The sequence below is a fragment of the Pan paniscus genome, chromosome 2 (assembly GCF_029289425.2).
Source record: "Pan paniscus chromosome 2, NHGRI_mPanPan1-v2.0_pri, whole genome shotgun sequence".
In the NCBI taxonomy this organism is placed as follows: domain Eukaryota; kingdom Metazoa; phylum Chordata; class Mammalia; order Primates; family Hominidae; genus Pan; species Pan paniscus.
In genome coordinates this window covers 184,569,060-184,593,247 of record NC_085926.1, presented here as the reverse complement: position 1 = coordinate 184,593,247, position 24,188 = coordinate 184,569,060, and positions in this window count along the sequence as shown.

Sequence of the window (24,188 nt, the reverse complement as noted above, 5' to 3'; positions counted from 1 at the left end):
CGTGGCAGCACAGTGCATATTTCCAGGTGATTATACAACTTTATGTAGCAAATCAGAGCAGAATCTGATGAAGGAGGGGAAAAAAGTGCCTACTAACTCGGTTATTCCCCTGTGACTTTTGCAAAGCCATTTTTGAAGGTCACTACATGGGTAAACAATGCAAGATGAGTACAATGTGCAGACACATTTCATACAAAGTTTCTTTGCAGGATACCTACCTGCAGAGAAGCAGACTGCTATTAATTCTATTACATGCCTAAGAAGCTCATGCACAGGGGCATCCAGTGAGTTCCAGGAGTCCCATGCAGGACATTGGCACAACTGAAAATAAAATATGGGCGTCCTATCTGCTCTCTGGACAGGCCAGCCTTTCTCTGCTCAGTTGCATTAGTTCTGTAAAAGAAAATTGCTCCCAGGGTGGAGATAGAGGAGAAGCATAGGAAGGGATGGGTTGAGTGAAGCCCTGGATTCCCTATGCTTGCTTCTTTCTGGTTTGGTGTTGTTGGTTTGGCACAGAAAAAGATAGCCCCAAATATGGCTCTTTGGCATGCCGAGTACTTTGAACTGAAGGATATTAAAAAGGCTGCAAAAGCAAAGTCTCTTTCTTGCTTTCTCCTGCCCGTTTTTCTCCTGCTCCACTTCTTCTCTCAAGGCAGGCCACAGAAGCTAGAATTTCTCTTCCCCAAGGCGGGTCATAGAACCCTTCTCCCTCAAAGCCAGCAATAAAACTTTATTATTCTTATTTTCCTCACATCAACACAGAGTGGGGAAACTATATTACAGAATGGTCCCCACCTGTAGGCCAACATTGGAAAACTACAGTTGATAATCTCAACAGAAGTGTGAGGCTTGATGGTATCAACATCCTTACTCCAGTAAAAATTGGCCAGGCACGGTGGCTTAAGCCTGTAATCCCAGCACTTTGGGAGGCTGAGGTGGGTGGATCACCTGAGGTTGGGAGTTCGAGACCAGCCTGACCAACATGGAGAAACCCCATCTCCACTAAAAATACAAAATTAGCTGGGCGTAGTGGCGCATGCCTGTAATCCTAGTTGCTCGGGAAGCTGAGGCAGGAGAATTGCTGGAACCCGGGAGGTGGAGATTGCAGTGAGCTGAGATTGCGCCATTGCACTCCAGCCTGGGCAACAAGAGCAAAACTCTGTCCAAAAAAAAAAAAAAAAAAAAAATTCGGCCTATTCACTCTGCTCCTTGTTCAGACTTTATTTTTTAAAAAAGCCTATAGAGCCATGTTCATGAGGACAAACCTAATTTTTCTTTTTCTTTCTTTTTTCCTTTTTTGTTTTTGACACAGGACATAGATGTTTGGACTATTTTCAATCTTTTTGTTTCTGATAAAAAATTATGTAAAGAAAATCTTTGTGCTCACCTGTAAAATATAACAAAGATTTCTTGGAGAGATGTAAAACATGGTTTTGCATCTTATTTTATATACACTTATAAATTTCAGGTTAAATTTATTCTTAGATTCTATGCCTAATTTTTTATTTTATTTTATTTTTTTTGAGACAGAGTCTTGCTCTGTGGCCTAGGCTGGGGTGCAGTGGTGCAATCTCAGCTCATTGCACCTCCCAGGTTAAAGCAATTCTTCTGCCTCAGCCTCCCAAGTAGCTGAGATTACAGGGATCTGCCACTACGCCCAGCTAATTTTTGTATTTTTAGTAGAGACGAGGTTTCACCATGTTGGCCAGGCTGGTCTCGAACTCCTGACCTCTAGTGATCTGCCTGCCTTGGCTTCCCAAAGTGCTGGAATTACAGGTGTGAGCCACCGCACCCAGATGCTATGTCTAATATTAAAAGCTAGCAATGACTGAGCCTCAGCACTGGCGTCCTAACTACAAGGAGCACCTTTAAATTCATTCAAGGTTGATTGAATTGGTTATGACTTTACTTTCCTGCCAAATCGTATTCCTCCCTAATTCTTGGAAAAGTTTTCATACTTTTTGTGTGATACTAGCAATTGCACTCCCTTCCCCAGGAGTGTTGTATCTCTTCCCCCGCTCCTCCCTCACACACACAGACACACACACACCCAGAGCCATAAGAACCAAAGACACTATGTGTGTGCAAATACCACTTAGTCTGGTACTGCTCATAACAAAGCCTACTTAGAAAACCAACCTGAGGGTTGAAGACTTCACAGTTTATGACATCATAGGACAAATCTGCTCTGCAGAATCCAAAGATGTTCAAAGAGGAGAGAAGCGTGTGTGTGTGTGTGTGTGTGTGTGTGTGTGTGTGTGTATGCATATGGGGAACTGAAGATGCCCAGCCAGAGTTGTGAGCTTCCAGTCATTCAGCAAAGGAAGAAGAGCTTTAGAAAAATCAGAGTAATATGATCAGATCGCCCCACCAGTGGCTCAACAATCTGTCCTCGTGTACACTTTGAAGAAAGCACAGGTGGTGAAGGGTCTCATTTCAAGTTGTTGTGGTTTTCTGCCATGGAGGAAAGTGTTGAAAAAAAGGGAACTATACAGCATAAAGATGGGTTTTCACAGATCCTGTCAAGGTAAGTGTCTGCTGGCTCTACCCTAAGTACAAGGGCTACAACTGGCTGGCACTCCTGTGCTCTAGAGGCCCCTAAACCCAGCTGTGAAAGGTGACCTAAGACAGGAGGATGGCTGTCTGCTAGACGTGAGCAGGCACCAGCACTGGGCTTCCCCATGGGTGGTGGTGAGGAAAACCATATCATTGCTGCCTTGTCCTTAGGCCAACCCTTCTGCCCTGGAGACCTGAGTTGCCTGTGCTTCAACACCATTCTTCATTCTACCTTTCACAAAATGTACCACCTAAGTGATAAGGTGAATATCATTTCACTGAAAAGGTTCAAACGATATGAATATAAGAAGAGTGTGAAAAATCACCCATCCTGCACCCCAGCTTCTTCTCAGAGGTACCACTATCATTCGTTTTATATGCTTCTCCTTCTAGCCTTCTATTCACTTCATGGCTTGTATACACTGCAGTCTATTTAATTTTGCATTTTCTTTCTTTTTTTCTTTCTTTCTTTGTTTCTTTCTTTGTTTCTTTCTTTTCTTTCTTTCTTTCTTTCTTTGTTTCTTTCTTTTCTTTCTTTCTTTCTTTCTTTCTTTGTTTCTTTCTTTTCTTTCTTTCTTTCTTTCTTTCTTTCTTTCTTTCTTTCTTTCTTTCTTTCTTTCTTTCTTTCTTTCTTTTTCTTTTCTTTCTGTTTTGATGGAATCTCACTCTGTGGCCCAAGCTGGAGTGCAGTGGCATGATCTCGGCTCATTGCAACCTTCACCTCTGGGGCTCAAGCAATTCTTCTGCCTCAGCCTCCCAAGTAGTTGGGACTACAGGTGCGTGCCACCACACCTGGTTAATTTTTTGCATTTTTAGTAGAGACAGGGTTTCACCATGTTGCCCTGGATGGTCTCAAACTCCTGACCTCAGGCGATCCACCCACCTCGGCCTCCCAAAGTGCTGGGATTACAGGTATGAGCCACTATGCCCGGCCTAACTTTGCATTTTCTAAGTGCATGACAAACATCAACCAACTGGCAGTATCTCTCATGTCTATTCCTCATTCTCATTGCCCTAATTCCCACTGCCTGGATCTGGCCCTCATTCCCGCATACATAAAATAACTTCCAAGTTCATGTCGCTGTCGCCTGCCTGAGATTCCCCAGGCATACTGGGGCCTCTCCCACTCACCCACTCTGTATGCTAGCTCTCAGAGGTAGCTCCGTGCTGAAGCATGCTGTGCTATAACCTGGAGCAGAGTCTGGAATGGGAGTAAGGTCACTGAATGGAGTTCTAAGTTCCAGCACTCCTGTTCTCTACAACTTGCAGTGCTCCCTCTCTGATACATTAAGAAGGGTACATTGCTTTGTAGCACTCCTGTGGTACTCTGTAGTACTCCTGGTCTGTCCTCCTGATTTCAGTTGTTTCACCAAAGAGGGAGTAGTTTATTTTGGGAGAGAGAAGGGAGGCTTCATGTCTTTCCATAATATCTTCAGCCACTCAAATCCACTCCAGGTAAGCAAAGAATCGAAGTGAAAACAGTAGCCTTGCTTTGCCTTAAGATGAGCCCACAGGCTCATCTCCCAAATAATGACAGCTCCAGAGCCCACACAGAACTTCTGGAACCCCCCTGCTTATATTCAATTGTTCCCCAACACCCTTCTTTCTGATTCCCTACCCACCTAGAAGTAGTGGTGCCAGGAATTCACCAGGAATGCCTTTACCCAGACCCTCTTCCTATGCAAATCCTACCCATGCATCACTACACAGCTGAAGCCTCTTCCCATGCAATCCTAATAGATCCGCCTTCATTACGTAGCCCCAGTACGTTTACCACTCCTGTGTTCGCTTGAATATTGTTGGGACCCAGAATACGATGTTCCAAACTGTGGTGCCTTGATATGCTGAGTCCTTTGAACTGAAGGAAACCAAAAGGGCCTCAGAAGCGAGATCTGTTTGACCTTCTCCCACTCTATTTTCTCCTGCTCTCCTTTCTCCCTTAAGGCACCATAGAAACTAGAATTCTTCTTCCCCCAGGCAGGTCCCAGAAAGTGAAATACCTCTGCCCCCAAACAGCCATAAAACCTAAAATATAGCTCTACCTTCCCCCCTGGGCCTTTCTTTGTAGGAGCTGGCCATAAAGAAATTCCAGGATATACCCTGTCTGATAATAGGTCCTCAGATCCATGTTCCAGAGGGATTGGGCCCTATACCCAGAAGCAAGAATTGCCACACAGAGGGGCCATGGAGAACTCAAACTGAAGGCCTCGCTGGGTTTCCCCTGACCGTCTATTACTATGGGATCTTTCCCTATTAATCCAATCACATTTTATACTGTTGTACAGTCTTCGTCAACTTAAGCCTAACAACGAACAGTGTCACTTGTGTGTTTGGGTCTTCATCCTGAAGACTTCCATGCTATAAAAGCTTGGATTAAATGAATATGCTATGCTTTCCCTTGTTAACCCTTTTTGTTGTTGTAAGACCCTTATAAGGGTCGCATCTGTAAGGAAAGGCATCACACCTTTTTGCCCCTACGGTGGATATCGTGGTTTGCATTCACAAAACCTAAGCAAACTTTTAAATAAATTTAGACTATTCAGAGAGAGGAGTTTTAAAGGTAGGTTACAGACATGGGTTTGTCCTTAGCAAATGTGTATCTTCAAGTCTTGAAAACATAAAGTTTGAAGTTTTGTTGTGTTAGGATGTCTAACTTGCCAGTTGATTCTCCCTGGAGTCCCTGGAGAAGGGTCAGTGGGAGCAAATGGGGCCCTTGTAGGGGTGGGGCAGGAACATGAGCTCAGCAGTAAGTCCAACCTGGATTCCAATCTAGCTCTGCCACTGACCTATGGGATCCCAAGCAAGACAGGGTCGCATAACCTTTCTGAGCCTTAGGTTTCTCACCTGTAAATGGTAGAAAATCATAATATTTTAACGGGGTTTTTGAGAAGTGAATGAGGTAATATTAATATATGTGCAGGGCGTGGTGATTAGTTCTTATAAACTATCTCCAAAGCTAGGGAAAGGTATCTAAGAATCCCTGCCTGACTGAAATAGCTTCAGGTTCATAGTCATGGGAGAAGGTAGATTGTAATGGGGAATTGTGTGGAAAACATGAAGAGAGGAAAAGATTTTGTGAAGTTCTGAGACAGAGAGGAAGGAAAAGTAGAGATGCAGTAGCTGAACACTGGGAGGATGGCGAAATGCATGAGGGAGCACTGTCCAGGGGGAAGTGGACAGGAGTGGTCGAGGCTGACCAGAATGTGTGTTTCCAGTGAAGGCTCACAAACAGGCCAGGCGCGGTGGTTCACACCTGTAATCCCAGCACTTTGGGAGGCAGAGACAGGCGAATCACTTGGGGTCAGGAGTATGAGACTAGCCTGGCCAACGTGGCGAAACCTCATGTCTGCTAAAAATACAATAATTAGCTGGGCATGGTGGCAGGTGCCTGTAATCACAGCTACTTGGGAAGCTGAGGCAGGAGAATCTCTTGAACCCAGGAAGGGGGAGGTTGCAGTGAGCCGAGATCGTACCACTGCACTCCAGGCTGGGCGACGAGCTGGAAACTCCATCTCAAAACAATAACAACAAAAGAAACAGGCCCGGGCAGCATCTGCCGGCAGTGTCATCAAGAAGACAGCATGTGTCTGTGGCAGAGGCCTATCAAGGTTCTAATTCCAGTCCCACATTTTCTGACTGTAAGATCCTAAGTAAGTAATTCGACCTTTTTGGTTCTCCTCTTTCTTCCCTAAGAAATAGTGATGGTACAGCCCATTTTCCTTGCCTATGTCCCTTTCCTCCTTGGAGTACAGGTAGACTTCATTTCCCCATCTCCCTTGCATTAGGTGTGGCCATATGACTGAGTTCTAGCCAGTGAAATGTGAGCACGAATCATGCATGCGCCTTCCAGGCCCGGCCCACAGAAACCACCTTCATAATCCTCCACTCTCTCCCCATGTGGGCTGGATGCAGAGGATCCAAGAGACAATTCTGAGGCCAAGGGGAAGGCAGAGCCACAGACAAAAGGGGCCTGGCATCCCGAATCACCATGCAGATGGCCACCTGCTGATAACCCGTATTGACCTGTAACATGACAGAGAAATCACATTCTCCATCATTAGGCCACTGAGTTTGTTTGTTCCAGCAACTGACCTATTTTGATACAATGATATTTTCTGTATAAGGGACTTGTTGGTAAAGATGAAATTACAAAACAGAAAAATCTTCAGAGTCATAATAAATGTTTACTGTACCAGGTCATTAAGTAAACATTTCTTGAACCCCTAGTGTTTGGGAGGCGCTTTAGTGAACAAACCAGACAACGTCTGTGCTGTTATATGGATGAAGAAAAAGAGGGAATCGATAAGCATTTCTCTCCTGTAGGACGTAAAGAGTGGTGGTGCCACTGACAGCAAGGGTGATGGTAGGAAGTGGGAGAAATTTTCCAGAGAAGAGTGAGGCGACTGGGCTTTAGACATTTGAGGAGGCAGTCATATTCCCTCTGTGAACATCACCTGTGAAAGTCTACAGAATATTTGCAAAGATTCATAGCCTTTTTAGCCATGATGACATAAAAAGTCTAGAAAGGCAAGGACACATGGTGTATCGTCTAAAGCCTCTAGTAGAACGTATGATCTCAGGGTGGGAATGGTTTCTTTCTTTCTTTTTTTTTTTTTTTGAGATGGAGTCTTGCTCTGTTGCCCAGGCTGGAGTGCAGTGGCATGATCTCGGCTCACTGAAGTTCTGCCTCCCGGGTTCACATCATTCTGCTGCCTCAGCCTCCCAAGTAGCTGGGACTACAGGCGCCCGCTACCACACCTGGCTAATTTTTGGTGTTTTTAGTACAGACGGGGTTTCACTGTGTTAGCCAGGATGGTCTCGATCTCCTGACCTCGTGATCCGCCCGCCTCAGCCTCCCAATGTGCTGGGATTACAGGCATGAGCCACCGCACCCGGCCCGGGAATGGTTTCTTATCCCATTATTCCCCTGCAGTATCAGGTGTGCTTGTGAAGAATGCATTTAATTGAAATGAATTGAGAGCTTCAACTCCTCTGTATTCAAGGTAGTATTGTAATTAATTCAAGCAATGTTCATGAAAGTACTTTGTAAATTATTGAACCCTATTCCAGTGCTTCTGCAGGAGGATACATTCCGAGTTATTAACCTCTGTATCTTTTGTCCTCCCTGGTTCTCATCTTTCTCTTCTCCCCATTCAAGCAGCTGACCTGGTGTCCATGCCTCCAGGAGGAATGTGATTCTTCAGGGCCACATGCAGCTACATCTGCCTGCGTGGCCACACTGGTTGTTTATGGATGGTGGCTGTTCTGATTCATTGTTTTATCTGGACTGATTGGTCAGTGCTTGTTTCATATTGGTTATGCAATACTTTGAGTATCACCATTGTAGTTGGAAGGTGTAGAGAATCTGAATTCTTTTTTCTTGTTTCAAATGATTGAGCTCTGATTTGAGAAGGAAAAGGAAAGACGATTTCAGCATGGAAAAATAGTCTTCTGGCCCTAAAAATAAATAAAGTGAACTTGCCTGAGACTAGAAAGAGAGCCCTTAGCTGAGGAAGAGGATATAAGAAGAGCAGCGGGGCCTGGGGTCTTTGAAGCAGAGGACACCTCTGCCCTGCTTTCTGGGCCTGTAGCCAGAAAGGCAGCAAGAAGCCAGGGAGAGAATAGTCACATGCCTTATCTTAGCAGTCATGTCCATTGCTAGTTACAGACACTCCTGCATCTACACTTTGCTACAGAAGTAGCAGATAAACCAGACTCAGAGTGATGTGAACAGGGTGGTGACTATCCCTTAGCAGGGGCGACTGTTGGGCTAATGATTAAAGATCAGACCTCCTTCTGGTGGTCACTACCAAGACAGCTTGGCACTGTGTGAGATTCTAGAACTGTGGCCCAACATGGTGTGGAAAATAGCAGGGCAGGGCAAGGGTACTCCAAGAAGGACTGGGGCTAAATTTCCCACTAGGCCAGTAGGATTGCAACATGAAATTGAAATAAATTTGTTCAGAACATAAAGTGATATTTCTTGTGAACATGAATTTACCATCATGATTTATGCCGGCAAACTTCTTTGCAATTTATAGCCAGAGGTTTGTTTGCTTCATGATTGAATTTAGAACTTATTTTTCCAAGAGGAAATTTATGTAACTAGAAATAATCACTAGGAGAGAATTTGCATCACTTTTATAATAATAATAATAGTCATGATCATCATCACTATCATCGTCCATCCTTTAAGTACCATACCTTCTTGGTATGCCCAGATGTAGCCCAAGCAGTAATAGAGACTGTAGAATTAGAGTCATGAGGGTGATTTTGGGTCCTGTTTGTGCCAGAAGGGGTGTGATAACCTGTTGACCAAGAAGGGGGCAATTGTGAAGGAGCTATTTTGCTGAAGTGGAGGTCTGTCCGAGTGATCTTTTTCATCTGGGCGAGGTGGGAATCCAAGTTCTTGTGGCTTGTGGGGATGATGGTGATCTCGGGACCCGTGGGGTTTAAATGGAAGCTTAGCAGTAGGCAAATGCTCATGTCCACCAGAGTGAAAAGGATAGCCCAAATGGGAAAAAAGGATAGCCCAAATGGGGTTTACACCATTGATGATTCTATATTCCTGATTATGGAACACAGAAAAGTGAATATCATCATGTAACACGCAATGAGAACTTAGACATTTAACTGGGTTTAGACCAATGGCGCCCAGATCTTGGGTTCCACAAATGAATTTGAAAAGTAGAATTTAAAAAACGGTTCTGAAATTGTCATCTAACCCAGTTGATATTTAAAATATAAACAACTGTCATCTTCCATCATCATTTCACAAAAGGGTCAGAAATACAACTTCAGAGTAAAAGATAGTCCTACAGATGGATAAATGTTAGATATAAAAAACATTGTTATCAGCCGGATATGGTGGCTCATGCCTGTAATCCCAGCACTTTGGGAGGCCCAGCTGGGCAGATCACTTGAGCTCAGGAGTTTGAGACCAGCCTGGGCAACACGACAAAACCCCATCTCTATGGAAAAAAAAAGAAACATTATTATCCTTATTTTTCTCATTTTAACAGACAGTGGTGAAACTATATTATGGCCTGGAACCCATGTGTGGACCAACACTGGGGAACTAGTGCCTTATCATTGATTTTTTTTTTTTTTTTTTGAGAGGGAGTCTTGCTCTGTCGCCTAGGCTGGAGTCAGTGGCGCGATCTCGGCTCACTGCAAGCTCCGCCTCCTGGGTTCACACCATTCTCCTCTCAGCCTCCGGAGTAGCTGGGACTACAGGCGTCCACCACCATGCCCAGCTAATTTTTTGTATTTTTAGTAGAGATGGGGTTTCACCGTGTTAGCCAGGATGGTCTGGATCTCCTGACCTCGTGATCCTCCCGCCTCGGCCTCCCAAAGTGCTAGGATTACAGGCGTGAGCCACTGCGCCCGGCCTTATAATTGATATTCTTGATAGAGGTCTGAGGCTTGACGGTATGGACATCCCTTACTCCCCAAGGCTGAACACTTAACCTCTTCCCCCTCTTCCTTGTTTAGAGTTTAATTTTTAAAAATATCTACAGAGTCATGTTCATGGTGACAACCCTGCCCTTTGTTTCTCTTTCTTTCTTTTTTTAATTTGGGATGTGGATGTTTGGAGTATTTTCAGTTTTGTTTCTGATATAAAAAATTCCATGAAGCAAATCTTTGTACTCATGTAAAAAATAGAACTAAGATTTCTGGGACAGATGTAAAATATAGTTTTGCATCTTATTTATATACATTTATATAATAAATTTGAGGCTAATTTATTCTCCTTAGATTCTGTGCCTAATAATAAAAGCTAGGAATGACTAAGTCTCAGCGCTGGAGTCCTGACTGCAAGGAGCATTTTCAAATTCATTCAAGGTTGATTGAATTGGACATGATTTTACTTTTCTTCCAAATCTTGTTTCTCCCCAATTCTTGGAAAAGTATTTGTACTTTTCGTGTGATAATAGCAATTGCACTCCTTTCCCCAGTATGGGGCATGCTCTGTATCTCTTGTCTTTCTCTTTCTCTCTCTTTCACACACAATCTCTCTTACAAAGCCATAAGAACCAATTACACTATGTGTGTGCAAATTCACTTAGTCTGGCACTGCTCATGACAAAGTTGCTTAGACAACCCACCTGAGGGTTGAAGACTTTGCAGATTACGACAAGATCTTTTGGGCTTTTCAAGTCCAAGGCTCCTGCATCGTAGGACAAATATACTCTGCAGACTCCATAAACTTTCAAAGGAGAGATAAACCTGTTAGTGTGTGTGTGTGTATGTGTGGTGTATATGTGTGCACATGGGGAAGTGAAGATGCCCAGCCAGAGGTGTGAACTTCCAGACATTCAGGAAAGGAAGAAGAGCTTTAGAAAAAATAAAAGGAATATGATCAGATATCTACATCAGCTGTCCAGCAATCTTTCCTCGTTAACACTTTGGGGAAAGTGCAGGTTGTGAAGGGTATCACTCAAGTTGCTGTGGTTTTGTCATGAGCAGGCACCAGCACTGGGCTTCCCCATGGGTGGTGGTGAGGAAAACCACATCATTGCTGCCTTGCATTTAGGCCAACCCTTCTGCCCTGGAGACCTGAGTTGCCTGTGCCTCGAAACAATGAAGAATGGTATTGAAGAGGGATTTTTGCAACTTCAGCTAGTCCCTTGGAGGAAAGTGTTGGACAGGAGGGCACCCATATAGCATAAAGATGGGTTTTCATGGACACTGTCAAGGCAAGTGTCTGTTGGCTCCACCGTAAACACAAGGGCTACAACTGGCTGGCACTCCTGTGCTCCAGAGGCCCCTAACCCCAGCTGTGAAAGATCGACTAGGACAAGAGGACAGCTGTCTGCTAGAAGAAACTGCTAAGCATTGAGGTTCTGAGTACAGTTTGGGAATCAGAGAGACCTATGTTAATCCTGGCTTCTCCATTTCCTAGTTGTGAGTTTGGGAAAGTTACACAAAATTTCTGAAAGCCAGCCATTGTAAAATGGGGATAATAATATGTACTCACAGGTGTAGGAAGGTTCTGTTATTATTATTATTATTAATATTATTATTATTATTATTGAGACAGAATCTCACTCTGTCACTGAGGCTGGAGTGCAGTGGTGAGATCTCAGTTCACTGCAACCTCTGCCTCCTGGGTTCAAGCGATTATCCTACCTCAGCCTCCCAAGTTCCTGGGACTACAGGAGCCTGCCACCACGCCCTGCTAATTTTTGTATTTTTTGGTAGAGACAGGGTTTCACCGTGTTGGCCAGGCTGGTCTTGAACTCCTGCCTCAAGTGATCCGCCTGCCTCTGTCTCCCAAAGTGCCGGGATTACAGGCGTCACGCCCGGCATTGGAGGGTTCAGTTAAATAAGAGTGTGCTGTAAAACATTTAGCCCCCAGCCTCTTCTCCGGCTTCCATGGTTCACGACTGGGCTTACATTACCCACACCAAACTCAGGAAGAGTTAGTTGGGGATGGGGATAGGGGAAGGAGGTGTCTTTTCTGGTGGCCACTAAGCAGAATTCTACAACTGGTTCAGGTTGAAAATTTCCACAGCCTGAAAAGTAACTAATATATGATTCCTTCCTTCCAGCTACGAACAATATGTTGTCAAGCCTCAGAAAAATCCTCAATGTGAAATCAGAATTAAAATTCTGTGTCCTAAAACTTTCTAGATAATTGCCCTTTGTTAAGTGTTTAAAACTCTAGGCCACCTTTTCCCAAGGAAATGGAGGCAGACACTTGCTTTTCCTTGTCAGTGGCATTATCTTGAGGTTCTAAAATGGCAGTAGTATATGTGACAGTGTTTTGTAAACTGTAGGTCACCATGCAAATACCAGTTATTATTAGCAACAATTTCCTGCAGGTACATGGGTATCAATTTGTAAATAATCAGGTGAAAAATCCCACAGGACTATGCATGAAAAGAAATGGATTTTAATCTCAGCTTGGTTGTGAATGTTGGCAAGACCCTTCATTAGTTGAGCATCAGTTACCTCCTCATTTATCAAATGGGATCTTTGTGGGTGTCAATCAGTTGGAATGAATAAAAATACTTGCTGTGTAGGGTCTTAATAAAAGCTGGTTATAAACATAGGAAAAAAGCTCAATATCACTAATCGTTAAAGAAATGCAAATCAAAACCACAATGAGATACCATCTCATGCCAGTCAGAATGGCAATTATTAAAAAGTCAAGAAATAACAGATGCTGGCAAGACTGTGGAGAAATAGGAACACTTTTATACTGTTGGTGGGAATGTAAATTAGTTCAACCATTGTGGAAGACAGTGTGGTGATTCCTCAAAGACTTAGAACCAGAAATACCATTTGACCCAGCAATCCCATTACTGGGTATATATTCAAAGGAATATAAATCCTTCTATTATAAAGATGCATGCACACATATATTCATTGGAGCACTATTCACAATAGCAGAGACATGGAGTCAACCCAAATGCCCATCAGTGATAGACTGGATAAAGAAAATATGGTACATATATACCATGGAATACTATGCAGCCATAGAAAGGAACAAGATTGTGTCCTTTGCAGGGACATGGATGGAGCTGGAAGCCATTATCCTCAGCAAACTAACACAGGAACAGGAAACCAAATGCCACATGTTCTCACTTATAAGTGGGAGCTGAACAATGAGAACACATGGACAAAGGGAGGGGAATATCACACACTGGGGCCTCTAGGGGGGTGTGGGGGAAGGGAGAGCATCAGGAAAAATAGCTAATGCGTGCTGGACTTAATACTTAGGTGATGGGTTGATAGGTAAAGCAAATCACAGTGGCACACATTTACCTGTGTAACCTGCATATCCTGCACATGTACCCAGAACTTAAAATTAAAAAAAAATAATAATAAAAGCTGGTTATTATTTTTAGCTAAGTCTTTAATCTGATTCATATGATATATGAAATTATATGAAAATTATATGATTTTATAATATACATGATATATACCTAAACTTAAAACTGAGTTTTTTTTTTTTTAATTCTTTCCTTAGAAGGGAGGAAGCATGATTCACACAACTTCTGTGGCCTCAGGTTTCCCATCTGCAAACGGGATAAAAATAGTATCTATCTCAGTATCTCGGCTGATCACGGTGGCTCATGCCTGTAATCCCAGCACTTTGGGAGGCCAAGGTGGGTGGATCAAAAGGTCAGGAGTTCAAGACCATCCTGGCCAACACGGTGAAACCTCGTCTCTACTAAGAAAAAAAAAAATTAGCTGGGCATGGTGGTGGTGGCACACGCCTGTAATCCCAGCTACTCAGGAGGCTGAGGCAGGAGAATTGCTTGAACCCGAGTGGCGGAGGTTGCAGTGAGCTGAGATCGCGCCATTGCATCCAGCCTGGGTGACAGAGCAAGACTCCGTCTCAAAAAAAAAAAAAAAAGTATCTATCTTATAGGGTAGTGGGAGGGCTAATAATTTACCATATATGTAAAGCACTTATAAGAATGCCTGGCAGATAATAAGTGCTCTCAAGATAATTATTTGGCTGAGACATTTTTTACACTCACATTGGGGTGTCTGGGAAAATGGTGCCTGGAGCAGTTCCTCACAGAGAAGTCCACATAGTAATTGGCTCATTTCTCTCCTCTCTAGAACAGGTGGGAACAAAACAGTTTCGGGAACAAAACAGTTTCAGGAACAAAACAGTTTTCAGTTTTCAGTGAAAAGGAAAAAATAAAGCAGCAGATACCTACCATCCAACATGTTGTAAAGCACTAGGAGGATTCAAAACCACCAATATGTGCATTTTTCTTATGGATTCTGCCTTCTAAAAATATATATCACCTAAGTGATAAGGTGAATACCATTTCATTGAAAAGGTTCAAATAATACGAACACAATGAAGCAGGGTGTGAAAAAAAAACCTTCCTGCACCCCAACTTCTACTTTTCAGAGATTTCACTCATTCAGTTAATGTGTTTTTCCTTCTAGACTTTTCCTAGATATGTAGCACATATACAGGTAGACCTAAGTAATTAATATAAATGGGTTAATTTTCTAAATATTGTTCTGTAAGCTTTTCCCATAACAATATGTCTTGAAACTCTTTCAAATGCACATGAGTTCAAATATTCTTTGAGCAACTTTACTGTCCTCATTTCTTATATGCATCACAATTGATTTACTGTTGCATTTTCTGAATGCATGACAAACATCAACCAGCTGCTCTGAAAACAGTTCTGGGTGGGAGCAATTGAGTCCCTGTAGAGTGAGCAGGGAACTGTCTAATTCCAGCCACACCACTGGGTGTGGTGAGGTTTCTCTGAGCCTCAGTTTTCTATCATAGTGCAAGGAGGTTAATATTGGATGATTTTTAATGACATATGCTCTTGTCTTTCTCTGTTTCCTCTTTGGATTGTCCTTCCTTTCTAACAGATATTCACTGCCCCTACACCCTCCAAAAGATTAAAAGACTTGGAGGAGAGCAGTTCTTCCAGGATAGCAGTATCTGCTGCCTGCTGACTCTTATTCCTCCAAATGCTACAATGGGGGCCTCAGATGAAAAGGCAGCTGGTCCAGTGAGGCAGGTGGAGAGGGGGTGTCATTCAGTTCCTGCTGCCAGGTTGGAGCCTGGGCCTTCAGACTCCAGCTGGATATTAGTGGAGACTCAACACTCTTGCAGTTCTCTGGACTTGGTCCACTCTGAAAGAGGCAAAGTCATCATTCTCTCCTTTGTACTTCAAGGGCTTTGTTGGCTTGTTTTCTGTAAAGCTCGGTATCCTTGAGGAAATCTGAGAGGACGGGACTATTCTTGATATTGGCCAATGCTGAAGAGACTAGAGAAAGAAAATGGCAGTGTCGCAGTTAAGGTTTGAAAATGGCAATGGGGGCTCAGTGGAAGGAAGGACAATAACTTTCATTTTACAGATGGACAAATGGAAGGTTGGGGGATGTAAGTGACTTCTTTAAGATGAATCAGCCAACCAGCAACAGAACTGAACTGCTGATCCTTCCTTCCTTTCCTATGATGCCCGAGTCTCAGTTGTTACCCCTACTCACGATGCCTCCACCACTGCCACTCATCAAGTGCTAATATTTTAAAGAAGTCCTCCTGTGTTTGCCAAGGAGGAAGAGATATTATCAACATAAAGGTTTGCACAGAGAGCGGAGAAGATACAGCTCAACCTTTCTTTAAGGCAACCTCCTTCAGCAGTAGCTTGCCTACTGAATTTTTATATATAGAATCATGGTGAAATTTGCCATTAAACAAATTCTGTGATAATTCTTTTTGAATAAGTAAAGAAAAAGAGCATGGAAATTAGCGTCAACACTGTTAGTATAGAGTCCTATCTTCATTGAGCCTTGGCTGTGCTCCCAAGGGCAAGTCATTAAACCTCTTCCAGTCACAATTATTTTATCTCTTAAGTTGACAGTATCATAATCTATATTTTATTGCCTTGTTGGGACATTAAATGAGGTAACAGGTATCATTGTTTTGTAAACTGTAGAGTAATTCATGGCATTTAAATGTTGACATCAATACTTACTGAGTGCTAAGAATAATCTGCAAAGTGTGCTACATAGAGCATGTTATTTAATTCTTTTTTATTGCATGTTATTTAATTCTAACAAGAATTCAAAAAGCTAATGTTGTTTCTATCTTATTTTACAAGTGATAAAAGTTTTAAAAGTTTAAGTAACTTCTGCCTTGTGTAATTTTACATAACTCCTAAGTGATGAGGTTCAGATTCAGACTAAAGCAAGTCTGGCTCCAGAGCCTATTTCTCTGTGTTGCTATCCTACCAGTCATAAATCTCTATTTTTAAGCCTTGAATTCCTTTAGAGGAAGGTGTACCAGTACCAGGGGAACCTGTCTCCCTTCTGTTCTCTGGAGGGTGAGTAATGAAGTCCATGAGGGCAGGGACCCTTTCTTTCATGTACATCATGGCATTATGAGACGAATACCACTGTATGATTGAGTTTGTATTAATCAAGAATCGATTAGCAATTTAACAGATTACCATACCACAACTTGTGGTGCAGTCAAAGTTACTCTGAGGTCCTGAGATTCATGGGAATGTCTTGTAGCCATTACCTTACATTGTCTGATCACCTGAAAGAAAGAGGCTCTTGAGGCCGGGCGTGGTGGCTCACGCCTGTAAGTCCAGCACTTTCAGAGGCCAAGGTAGGCAGATCAGTGGAGGTCAGGAGTTTGAGACCAGCCTGGCCAACATGGTGAAACCCCATCTCTACTAAAAATACAAAAATTAGCCAGGCGTGGTAGCATGGCCTGTAATCCCTGTTACTCTGGGGGCTGAGGCAGGAGAACTGATTGAGCCCAGGAGGTGGAGGTTGCAGTGAGCTGATATCGGACCACTGCACTCCAGCCGGGGTGACATAGCAAAACTCCATCTCCAAAAAATCTAAAAACAAAAAATAAAAAGAGGCTCCTGAGGCCTTGCTGAGTCATTGTGTCCTGCCTTCCTCAGGTCAGATATGACAGAACAAAAAGAAGCAACATCCTCCTACTGTCCATTTAAAATGCATTTGGGGTTTCCTTCATCAAAGCTTGTCTCAAAACCTGCCTTTTTCTTAGTCAGTCTGTGTGCTGTATCCTGTTGGCACCAAAAATTCTCAGGAGAACCAGAGAGAAACTATTTAAAGCATCATGGCCATACCCCAAACATTTTCAAGGGAAAAAGTAGTGAAACTCCTAGGAGTGTGAACCTCTCATTTTCTGGAAATGAAGTCTTGAATCTTTGCTTATTCATCTTCATGTTCTCCAGCTGTATCAGAGAGCCTGGCATTTGAGTACCCACCTCCCACATGCACAATGAAACCCTCTTCCTCAGCGTATGTGCAAGGCACAGAAGCAGATCCGAGCCCTCACATGTCCCCTCATAATTCGCAACATATCCCTTTGGCCATTCCTGAAAACAGGACCAGTGTTCATAGGACACAATTACAAGTTCATAGATTCTTTTTTTTTTTTTTTTGGCTTAAAAGATATCATCAATCTTTTATTTAACTAAGCACTGCCCTTCATTTTGAAGGAAATGATAAATTCAAGTTGGAACTTCCTTCTCAAGAAGTGATATAAGAATGTAATATTGATTTAACATACAACCTTCAACAAAAATAAAGTTTATACAATTCACTGGGAAATAAAATGCATGTGGAATTTTATCCTGTTTGTTAACATAATTCTTCATGAATCACGAGTATTATAGCCAAGAACAAAACAACCTAATGAAAAGCTGAATGAATCAGTTTATGGTTACTCTGATTTAAAAAACATTTCACAAGTAAGAGGTAGCTTTCCAAACATATCCATTTGATGACCATGATCACAACTAGATTTTATTCTAATTTATAAAACAAAAAATGATTAGACAAGCACATGATATCAAGAGTCTTCAACCTAGTGGATTCCATTTCATTAAGCAAAAAAAAAAAAAAAAAAAAAAGAAAACAAGTAGCCCTTAAATTTTCTTAGCTCTCTATAGCATACATTATATAAAATTAAAGTTTTGCTTCCAAAAATATGTCTCCATGTTGTCGTGATGTTGTCCAGTACTATTAGGGCCAAAACACCAAAGACATGAGAAGTTTAACCACTGACTTGTCACTTTTCATAAAAACTAAACATTTCCTTATAGGTCTGGAGTAAAATCTTCTAGGCATTTTAGTGCTAAAAGTCATTTCAAATTAAGTGTGAAATAAAAGCTACAAAAAGTATGAGTTCTTTCAATACAAAAAGCTGTGTAGCTGAAGTTGTGGGCTCGTTTGACATACATAAGCAGTTTCAGTAAAATATTTGCTCAGGTAAGGAAATAGAATTTGTCTGCTGTCATTTAGCATACGTTCCAGTCCATGTCCTGCTTATACCTTCCAGACCTTCTAAAGAACATTAGAATCGATATTTCTAAAGTCTTATTCCTGCTCCCTCTGTCGGATTCTTATAGACGGTCAGGAGCGGAAGGCCTTAGAGTCCATGAACTCCAAACCCCTCTTCTTATTTTACAATAAAAAACACTGACGTGAAGGGGTGTTATTAGGTGATTTGCCCAAGGACTTACAGCTGGTCATGCTGTTTCACGGGCCCACAGCCCTGCTCAGGTATCTCAAATTGGGTTCCCAGGAATGACTCTCAATAGTATTATTAAAGGTCAATATCATCTTCATGAATCTCAAGGCAAAAGCTGCCCTTTCTCTTCTGCTGTGTTAGCTCAGGCATTGGCTGCCCTGAGTGAGAAGAGCAGATGGAAAGTAAAAACGATAGGAGCAGGGCAAAGGTGCCCTGTCACTTAGCATATCAGATGGACGTCTGAAAACAGCTGGCTCACAGTCATTCCAGTGTTTCCTGGATAGGACCAAATAGTCAGATTCTTGCACATCTAAGACTAATACACATGTGATGGTTAGTACTGAGTGTGAACTTGATTGGATTGAAGGATGTAAAGTATTGATCCTGGGTGTGTCTGAGAGGCTATTGCCAAAGGAGATTAACATTTGAGTTAGTGGGCTGGGGAAGGCAGACCCACCCTTAATCTGGCCGGCACCATCTAATCAGCTGCCAGCAAATATAAAGCAGGCAGAAAAACGTGAAAAGGCGAGACTGGCCTAGCCTCCTAGCCTATATCTTCCTCCTGTGCTGGATGCTTCTGCCCTCGAACATCGGACTCCAAATTCTTCCATTTTGAAACCTGGACTGGCTCTCCTTCCTCCTCAGGCTTGCAGACAGCCTATTGTGGGACCTTGTGATTGTGTAAGTTAATATTTAATAAACTCATATATATATATAATATATATATATATCCTATTAGTTCTGTCCCTCTAGAGAACACTGACTAATAAAACACAGCTGTAGTTACCCGAAAAATGCCAAAAGCGATACGTGAATAGCATGCGGCAGTCCAGAGGTTTTTTCTTTTTTTAAATAGAAGTAATATCTACCTTTATATCTTACACGGAATTCTCACTGCTCTCCACATCTTTTCAGATGTCCTACCTTTATGTCATTTGATGAGTTAATTTGAATAAATAGCTTCAATGAGTTTTTTCCAAATCTTCTTTTTATGTGGTCATGATGTTTCTTCTGCCCTTGAGCTTTAAGAAGCTATCACTAAATGGCAGTGGTGGTTTGGTGGAGGTGTTGAAGTGTTGAAGGGACACGCCGAGAAGTATAAGCGATGACAGCCTCATCAGGGCCTCCAGTCTGTTCTTGTAGTTGTGCGCTCTTGCCCAGGTCTATTCCTGAACATGAATTTCCTGCTTTGATGTTACTTTGCCCAAAGCTCAACCCTCTCTCTTCTCTTACAAACCAGCTGCCTCTCCACTTCCCTTGTCTTTGTCAGTGGCACCATTAATTACATATTGCCTTAGACTGGGGTAAAACATGTAAACCTATGAGATGTCTTACTTTTCCTTGCTTTTGTTATCCAGTACCAGGCCCTGAATGGTCTTTCTTGGCAAATGTCTCTCTTGTCTATTCCTCATTCTCATTGCTCTAATACCCACTGCCCAGGTTTGGCCTTCATTCTCTCACACCTGCATACATAAAATAGCTTCCTAGTTCATGTCCCTGTCTCTTGCCTCAGTTTCCCCAGGCACACTGAGTCCTCTCCACACCCACCCACTCTCTATGCTAGCTCTTAGAGGTAGCTCTGTGCTGATGTATCCTGTGCCATAACATGTGACAATGAGCCTGGAGTGGGACTGATGGTCACTGAATTGCTGGTTGAATCCTAAATTCCTGCACACCTGTTTTCTACAATCTACAGTGCCCCCTCTCTGATACTTTAAGAAGGGTAGAAGGATGAATTGCTCTGCTTGTCGTCTGTAGTACTCCTGGTCTGTCCTCCTGATTTTAATTGTTCCACCAAAGGGAGGGTAGCTTATTTTGGGATAGAAGAGGGAGGCTTCAGTTCTCTCCATAATGTCCATCAGCCCCTCAAATCCACTTCAGGTAGGCAAATAATCTAAAAGTGAAGACAGTAAGCTTGCTTTCCCTGAAGATAAGCCCGGTCTCTCCTCCCATCTGATGGCAGCTCCAGAGCCAACATAGATGCAGCCCCTCTGTGTATATTCAATGGCTCTCTAGCACCCTTCTTCCTGATTCTCTACCCATCTAGAAGTGGTGTGCTATGAATTCACCAGGAATGCCTTTATGCAGGCTCTCTTCCTATGCAAATCCTTCCCTTGCATCACTACCCAGCTGAAGCCTCCTCCCACACAATCCTAATAGATTCTCCTTCATTAAATTGCCCCAGTACATTTACCACTCCTGTGTTCACTTGAATATTTTAGGGCTCAGAACAGGATACCTCACAGTATGGTGCCTTGGCATGCTGAGCCCATTGAACTGAAAGAAACCAAAAGGAAGCCAAATCTGGCCTCAGAGGCAAGATCTGTCTGACCTGCTCCCACTCTTTGTTCTCCTACTCTCCTGTCTCCCCCAAGGCAAACCATAGAAACTGGAATTCCTCTTCCCACAGGCAGGTCACAGAAAAGGGAATCCCTCTGCCCCAAAGCGGTCATAAAACCTAAAATATGACTCTCACCTTTCATCCAGGCCTTTCTGTGTAGGAGCTGGCCATAAAATAAATCCTCTAACCTACTCTGTCTGATAGCAGTTCCTAAGATCTGCATGACAGATGGGTCCTGCTCCATACCTGGGCGCAGGAAATGCTGCACAGAGGGGCCATGGAGAACTGCAACAGAAGGCCTGTGGGGTTTCCCTGATAGTCTATTACTATTGGATCTTTTCTTTTTTGTTGGATCACGCTGCTGTCCAGTCTTCATGGAATCTAAGCTTAGCAATGGGCAGTTGTCCCTTGGGTCTTTGGGCCTTCATTCTGAAGGCTCTCATGTTATGGAAACTTGGATTAAATAAATATGCTCTGCTTTCTCTTGCTCACCTGTCATTTGTTGTAGGTAAGTCAGCTGTGACCCTGAGGATGGGTGAGGAAGGGCATTGCACCTTTTGCCCCTACAGTGGATATGGTGTTTTGCATTCACCAAGCCTAAGCAAACTTTTTCATAAAGTTAGACTATATGGAGAGAGGAATTTTAAAGGTAGGTTAGAGACATGTGTTTTCCTGTAGTAAATGTGTGTCTTCAAGTTTTACAAACATAAAGGTTGACTTTTTGTTGTTATTAGGATATCCAACTTGCTAATTGATTCTCCCTAGAGTCCCTGGAGAAGGGTCAGTGGGAGTCAGTGGTGCCCTTGTAGGGGTGGGGCAGGAACATGAACTTGGCAGTAAGTCCAACCTGGATTCCAGTCTAGCTCTGCTACTTACCTATGTGATCCCAAGCAAGACAGGGTCACATAACCTTTCTGAGCCTTAGGTTTGTCACCTGTAAATGTTGGAAAATCATGATATCGTAACAGGGTATTTTTTAGAGGTGAACGAGGTAATATATGTGCAGGACCTGGTGATTAGTTCTTATAAACCATCTCTAATACTAGGGAAAGGTGTCTAAGAATCCCTGCCTGACTGAAATAGCTTCAGGTTCATAGTCATGGGAGAAAGTAGATTGTAATGGTGAGATGTGTGGAAAACATGTAGAGTGGAAGAGATTTTATGAAGTTCTGAGCAGAGAAGAAGAAAGAGAATCAGAGATGGAGAAGTTGAACAGTGGGAGGATGGGGAAATGCATGAGGGAGCACTGTCCAGGGGGAAGTGAACAGAAATGGTCCAGGCTGACCAGCAAGTGTGCTTCCCATGAAGACTCAGAAACAAGCCTGGGCATTGTCGGCTGGCAGTGTCATCAAGAAGACAGCATGTGGCTTTGGAGGAAGCCAATCAAAGTTCTAATCCCAGTCCCACATTTTCTGACTATAAGAGCCTAAGCAAGTAATTCAACCTCTTTTGTTCTCCTCTTTCTTCCCTAAGAAATGGTGATCGTGCAGCCCCTTTTCCCTACCTATGTCCCTTTCCTCCTTGAAATACAGGTAGATTTCATTTCCCCATCTCCCTTGCATTAGGTGTGACCATATGACTGAGTTCTAGCCAGTGAAATGTGAGCATGAATCATGCATGCGCCTTCCAGGCCTGGCCCACAGAAACCACTTTCATGATCCTCCACTCCCTCCCCATGTGGGCTGGATGCAGAGGACCCAAGAGTCAATTCTGAGGCCTAGGGGAGGGCAGAGCCACAGACAAAAGGAGCCTGGCATCCCGAATCACCATGTAGATGGCCGCCTGCTGATAACCCATATTGACCTGTAACATGACAGAGAAATCACATTCTCCATCATTAGGCCACAGAGTTTGTTTGTTCCAGCAACTGACCTATTCTGATACAATGATGTTTTCTGTATAAGGGACTTTTTAGTAAAGATGAAATTACAAAACAGAAAAGTCTTCACAGTCACAATAAATGTTTACTGTACCAGCTCATTAAACAAACATTTATTGTATCCCTAGTATGTGGGAGTCACTTTAGTGAACAAAGCAAAGTCTGTGCTGTCATAGAATTTATTGGGGATAAAGAAAAAGAGAGAATCAATAAATATTTCTAGCCTGTAGGATTTAAAGATTGGTCGTGCCACTGACAGCAAAGGTGATGGTAAGAAGTGAGAAAAATTTTCCAGGGAAGAGCGAGGAGTTTGGGCTTTAGACATTTGAAGAGACACTCCTATTATATTCTGTCTGTGAACATCACCTGTGAAAGTTTATGGAATAATTGCAAACAAGATACATAGACTTTTTAGCCATGATGACATAAAATGTCTAGAAAAACAATGATCCATAGTGTATTGTGCAAAACCTCTAGTACAGAACGTATGCTCCTAGTGTGGGAATGGTTTCTTATCCACGGATAAGTTTGGGTGTGCATGGGAAGAATGCACTTAATTGAAATGAATTGAGAGCTTCAACTCCTCTGCATTCCAGGTTATATTGTCATTAACTCAAGCAATGTTTATGAAAGTACTTTGTAAATTATTAAACTCTACTCCAGTGCTTGTGCAGGAGGATATATTCTGAGTTATTAACCTCTGTATCTTTTGTCCTCCCTGGGTCTCACCTTTTTCTCCTCCCCAGGACTCACCTTTCTCTCTTCCTCATTCAAGCAGCTGACCTGGTGTCCATGCCTCCAGGAGAAATGTGATTCTGCAGGGCCACATTCAGCTGCATCTGCCGGTGTGGTGACACTGGTTGTTTATGGATGGCGGCTGTTCTGATCGGTTGTTGTTTCTGGTCTGATTGGTCAGTGCTTGTTTCATATTGGTTATGCAATACTTTGAATATCACCATTGCAGTTGGAAGGTATAGAGAATCTGAATTCTTTTAGCTTGTTTCAAATGATCAAGCCTTGATTTGAGACAGAAAAAGAAAGAAGATTACGGAGTGAAAAAAAGAGTCTTCTGGCCCTATAAATAAATAAAGTGAACTTACCTGAGACTAGAGAGTCCTTAGCTGAGGGAGAAGATAGAAGAAGAACAGTGGGTTGAGGGGTCTCTGAGGCAGAGGACACCTCTGCCCTGCTTTCTGGGCCCGCAGCCAGGAAGGCTGCAAGATCCCAGGGAGAGAGTAGCCATGTGCCATAGCTTGGCAGTCATGTCCATTGCTAGGGTATAGACACTCCTGCATTTACAGTTTGCTACAGAAGTAGCAGATAAACTGGATTCAAAGAGTGATGTGAACAGTGTCCTGACTATCCCTCAGCAGGGACGACTGTTGGACCAATGATCA